This window comes from Oncorhynchus gorbuscha, unplaced genomic scaffold (assembly GCF_021184085.1).
Source record: "Oncorhynchus gorbuscha isolate QuinsamMale2020 ecotype Even-year unplaced genomic scaffold, OgorEven_v1.0 Un_scaffold_308, whole genome shotgun sequence".
Lineage (NCBI taxonomy): Eukaryota > Metazoa > Chordata > Actinopteri > Salmoniformes > Salmonidae > Oncorhynchus > Oncorhynchus gorbuscha.
In genome coordinates this window covers 559,970-566,488 of record NW_025745169.1, presented here as the reverse complement: position 1 = coordinate 566,488, position 6,519 = coordinate 559,970, and positions in this window count along the sequence as shown.

The following is a 6,519-nucleotide window of genomic DNA, read 5'->3' as shown; positions in this document are numbered from 1 at the left end:
CTCCTCCCTCTACTCTTCTAACAGCCTCCCCTCTACTGTTCTAACAGCCTCCTCCCTCTACTGTTCTAACAACCTCCTCCCTCTACTGTTCTAACAGCCTCCTCCTCTACTGTTCTAACAGCCTCCTTCCTCTACTGTTCTAACAACCTCCTCCCTCTACTGTTCTAACAGCCTCCTCCCTCTACTGTTCTAACAGCCTCCTTCCTCTACTGTTCCAACAGCCTCCTCCCTCTACTCTTCTAACAGCCTCCCCTCTCTACTGTTCTAACAGCCTCCTCCCTCTACTGTTCTAACAGCCTCCTCCCTCTACTGTTCTAACAGCCTCCTCCCTCTACTGTTCTAACAGCCTCCTCCCTCTACTGTTCTAACAGCCTCCTCCCTCTACTGTTCTAACAGCCTCCTCCCTCTACTGTTCTAACAACCTCCTCCCTCTACCGTTCTAACAACCTCCTCCCTCTACTGTTCTAACAGCCTCCCCCCTCTACTGTTCTAAAAACCTCCTCCCTCTACTGTTCTAACAGCCTCCTCCCTCTACTGTTCTAACAACCTCCTCCCTCTACTGTTCTAACAGCCTCCTCCCTCTACTGTTCTAACAGCCTCCTCCCTCTACTGTTCTAACAGCCTCCTTCCTCTACTGTTCTAACAACCTCCTCCCTCTACTGTTCTAACAGCCTCCTCCCTCTACTGTTCTAACAGCCTCCTCCCTCTACTGTTCTAACAGCCTCCTCCCCCTACTGTTCTAACAGCCTCCTCCCTCTACTGTTCTAACAGCCTACTACTTCCTCTAAATAGGCCCTGATATCCTGTCTCAGCACCTGTTCAGAGTGAATCTCACAACATCAGTCAGACACACACTGTGTTTCACACTATCCGTGTCCTTGGGTTGGCTTTGAACAGGAGGAACACTCACTCACACACACACACACACACACACACACACACACACACACACACACACACACACACACACACACACACACACACACACACACACACACACACACACACACACACACACACACACACACACACACACACACACACACACACACACAACCCAATGAATCAGGCATGCTGCTCGCCCGCTGTGCAAACGCTGCCAAGTCATCAGATTATTTGAGGCGTTGAAAGTCCATTCCTCCGTTATAGCGTTGTGTGGAGAGCTCCTTTCACTGGCTCTCTGTCAGTTAGGCCTCAGGTTGTATACGTCATAATAAACGGTCTGTATTTCAGCGCAATGTTCAATTATTGCCTTGTTGCCTCGGTGACGCACGCAGTCAAACCAATGGTTTGTTTGACAACGGTGTCTCTCTTGACTCCAGGCAGACGCCTTCTCTTTTTGGTGACACTCTGAGTACGACAACACTAAAACATGGTCCTTCTGTAGCTCAGTTGGTAGAGCATGGCGCTTGTAACGCCAGGGTAGTGGGTTCGATCCCCGGGACCACCCATACGTAGAATGTATGCACATATGACTGTAAGTCGCTTTGGATAAAAGCGTCTGCTAAATGGCATATATAATATTATTATATTATATTATATATATTATTATTATATTATTATTATATTATTATTATACATTCTTTATTCCAGTATGTTAATATGTATTTCATCACCTAACGCTTCAATATAAAAAAAAAACATCTGGCTGTTTGCTTTTAAATATTACAGGGCAGCTAAAAGTGTATTTACAGAGTAATGACAAATTAACAAACATTATCTTTAAAGAACGTCAGGAAATGTCACAAACACAGCAGTGAAACACTAAAACACCACAGTATTCAGCACTAAAACACCACAGTATTCAGCACTAAAACACCACAGTATTCAGCACTAAAACACCACAGTATTCAGCACTAAAACACCACAGTATTCAGCACTAAAACACCACAGTATTCAGCACTAAAACACCACAGTATTCAGCACTAAAACACCACAGTATTCAGCACTAAAACACCACAGTAGTCACCACTAAAACACCACAGTATTCAGCACTAAAACACCACAGTATTCAGCACTAAAACACCACAGTATTCAGCACTAAAACACCACAGTATTCAGCAGTAAAACACCACAGTATTCACCACTAAAACACCACAGTATTCAGCACTAAAACACCACAGTATTCAGCACTAAAACACCACAGTATTCAGCACTAAAACACCACAGTATTCAGCACTAAAACACCACAGTATTCAGCACTAAAACACCACAGTATCACCACTAAAACACCACAGTATTCAGCACTAAAACACCACAGTATTCAGCACTAAAACACCACAGTATTCAGCACTAAAACACCACAGTATTCACCACTAAAACACCACAGTATTCACCACTAAAACACCACAGTATTCAGCACTAAAACACCACAGTATTCAGCACTAAAACACCACAGTATTCAGCACTAAAACACCACAGTATTCACCACTAAAACACCACAGTATTCACCACTAAAACACCACAGTATTCACCACTAAAACACCACAGTATTCAGCACTAAAACACCACAGTATTCAGCACTAAAACACCACAGTATTCAGCAGTAAAACACCACAGTATTCAGCACTAAAACACCACAGTATTCAGCACTAAAACACCACAGTATTCAGCACTAAAACACCACAGTATTCAGCAGTAAAACACCACAGTATTCAGCACTAAAACACCACAGTATTCAGCACTAAAACACCACAGTATTCAGCACTAAAACACCACAGTATTCAGCACTAAAACACCACAGTATTCAGCACTAAAACACCACAGTAGTCACCACTAAAACACCACAGTATTCAGCACTAAAACACCACAGTATTCAGCACTAAAACACCACAGTATTCAGCACTAAAACACCACAGTATTCAGCACTAAAACACCACAGTATTCAGCACTAAAACACCACAGTATTCAGCACTAAAACACCACAGTATTCAGCACTAAAACACCAAAGTATTCAGCACTAAAACACCACAGTATTCAGCACTAAAACACCACAGTATTCAGCACTAAAACACCACAGTAGTCAGCACTAAAACACTCCACACCACAGTATTCAGCACTAAAACACCACAGTAGTCACCACTAAAACACCACAGTAGTCAGCACTAAAACACCACAGTAGTCAGCACTAAAACACCACAGTAGTCAGCACTAAAACACCACAGTAGTCAGCACTAAAACACCACAGTATTCAGCACTAAAACACCACAGTATTCAGCACTAAAACACCACAGTAGTCAGCACTAAAACACCACAGTAGTCAGCACTAAAACACTCCACACCACAGTAGTCACCACTAAAACACCACAGTATTCAGCACTAAAACACCACAGTAGTCAGCACTAAAACACTCCACACCACAGTGTTCACCACTAAAACACCACAGTATTCAGCACTAAAACACCACAGTATTCGGCACTAAAACACCACAGTAGTCAGCACTAAAACACCACAGTATTCAACACTAAAACACCACAGTAGTCAGCACTAAAACACCACAGTAGTCACCACTAAAACACCACAGTAGTCAGCACTAAAACACCACAGTAGTCAGCACTAAAACACCACAGTATTCAGCACTAAAACACCACAGTATTCAGCACTAAAACACCACAGTAGTCAGCACTAAAACACCACAGTAGTCAGCACTAAAACACTCCACACCACAGTAGTCACCACTAAAACACCACAGTAGTCAGCACTAAAACACCACAGTAGTCAGCACTAAAACACCACAGTACACTAAAACACCACAGTATTCAGCACTAAAACACCCACAGTAGTCACCACTAAAACACCACAGTAGTCAGCACTAAAACACCACAGTAGTCACCACTAAAACACCACAGTTGTCAGCACTAAAACACCACAGTATTCAGCAGTAAAACACCACAGTAGTCAACACTAAAACACCACAGTATTCAGCACTAAAACACCACAGTATTCACCACTAAAACACCACAGTAGTCACCACTAAAACACCACAGTATTCAGCACTAAAACACTCCACACCACAGTGTTCAGCACTAAAATACCACAGTGTTCAGCGCTGTAGGTTTCTCACAAGAACAATGAGTTCCAGCGACAGGATGAGGGGCTGCTGTCCCACTGCTCTGCACTAGAAAGGAAGAGGTATTTCCAGCGCCGTATCACATCACCTCATTGCCCAGTTAGTGTAATGTGATGAAAAAGCATTAGATAATAATTGATGGTAATAGGGAAGTGAACATCACATGGTGAGATGAGGGAACACGCTGGTTTTTCATGGATTGGGCCCCAATGGCACCCTATACCGTGCACTCCCCAATGGGCTCTGGTTAATAGTAGTGCACCACATAGGAAACAGGGTCTCATTTGGGACGCCGGGGCAGATGTAAACGTGGGCCAGATCCTCATCTCAGCTCCTCTCTGTGTGAATCACGTCTCTGTTGGAGCCACAATGCCCCTCACTGTGAACATCAATAGCCTCAAATGAACCAAATGAAGTTTCGCCAAGTAGAAAATGTCATTTTAATTTCATTAATGAAAGGATCTTGTTGAGTGCAAATGCACTTAAATCATATAAAAATGTACTATAAATGAACGGCCCAGTTAACAGAACTGTGAGAGTTTCAAAGGATCGGATGGAAACTCACATTACATTCTAATTCAGTGAATCCTCTCTTTATGGATTCAATGCACACATATGAGCTCTCCGTCCGTCCGTCCGTCCGTCCGTCCTTCCTTCCTTCCTTCCTTCCTTCCTTCCTTCCTTCCTTCCTTCCTTCCTTCCTTCCTTCCTTCCTTCCTTCCTTCCTTCCTTCCTTCCTTTCCCTCTCTTTCTCTCTTTCTTTCTTTATCTCTACCCTTCTCCCTCCCTCCCTTTCTTCCTCCCTCCCTTCCTTCCTTCCTTCTTTCCTTCCTTCCTTTCTCTATACCCTTCTCCCTCCCTCCCTCCCTCCCTCCCTCCCTCCCTCCCTCCCTTCCTTCCTTCCTTCCTTCCTTCCTTCCTTCCTTCCTTCCTTCCTTTCTTTATCTCTACCCTTCTCCCTTCCTTCCTTCCTTCCTTCCTTCCTTCCTTCCTTCCTTCTTTCCTTCCTTCCTTCCTTCCTTCCTTCCTTCCTTCCTTCCTTTCTTTATCTCTACCCTTCTCCCTTCCTCCCTTCCTTTCCCTCTCTTTCTCTCTTTCTCTCTTTATCTCTACCGTTCTCCCTTCCTATCTCTACCCATTGATGTCTGTGTTTACAGTGCTCTACACACCATAGTGCCTGTTCCAAGGGAAATGACTTGGCAAACACATCGTAGTAAACATTAAACATACTCAATGCAGGGCTTTAGTTTTCCCTACGAGGAGTGCGCTGTGTCCTTGAGTTGGGTGACCCTCGGGTCTGGCTGTCTGACTCTATGTCCCTAAGTTGTGTGGCCCTTGTGGCTGGCTGGCTTCATGGCGTTATCTAACCCACACACACACACTCCTCCGTTTTTGCAATGCACCCTGGGATTTCACAACAACCCATTGTGAGAAAGATTGCTTCTATTGAGTGTGTTGGTCACTTGCCAGCCGAGCCAGTGTTTGGGCTTATGCCTTTGACAGAATCAACTGAGGGTATTCAGAGTCATTTGGGGACCTAAGTCAACATTTGTGCCAGTCAACAACGTTCATCTTAACAGCCCTCTAATGTGCTTGTGGAGACGGAGCACTTCAATGCTGTGGGAGGAACTGCAGATGTCATTAACCACTTTGTAACAAGGAAATTAAATCTGCAGCATGGATGTCTCTCTTGGTATGACTATTGTCTTCAAGCTGTTATTAAGATGGATTTCTCTATTTTACCATCAATTAACTCAACAATTAACTTTACAATGAACTTTATAATTAACTGTCTAATTGCATTAACAAGCGAGAAGACTGTTGTTGTGCTTTAAACATTAATGCTGGACTACACACTATACACTACACACTACACACTATACACTATACACTATACACTACACACTATACACTATACACTATACACTATACACTATACACTATACACTACACACTACACACTACACACTATACACTATACACTATACACTACACACTACACACTATACACTATACACTACACACTATACACTACACACTATACACTATACACTACACACTATACACTACACACTACACACTACACACTATACACTACACACTATACACTATACACTATACACTATACACTACACACTACACACTATACACTATACACTACACACTATACACTATACACTATACACTACACACTATACACTATACACTATACACTACACACTACACACTATACACTATACACTACACACTACACACTACACACTATACACTATACACTATACACTATACACTATACACTATACACTATACACTACACACTACACACTATACACTACACACTATACACTATACACTATACACTATACACTATACACTTGCTACATTCGTTTTTGGACTTATAAATGAACGATCAATACCTATTGATTCTTGAATAATATACTAATAATATC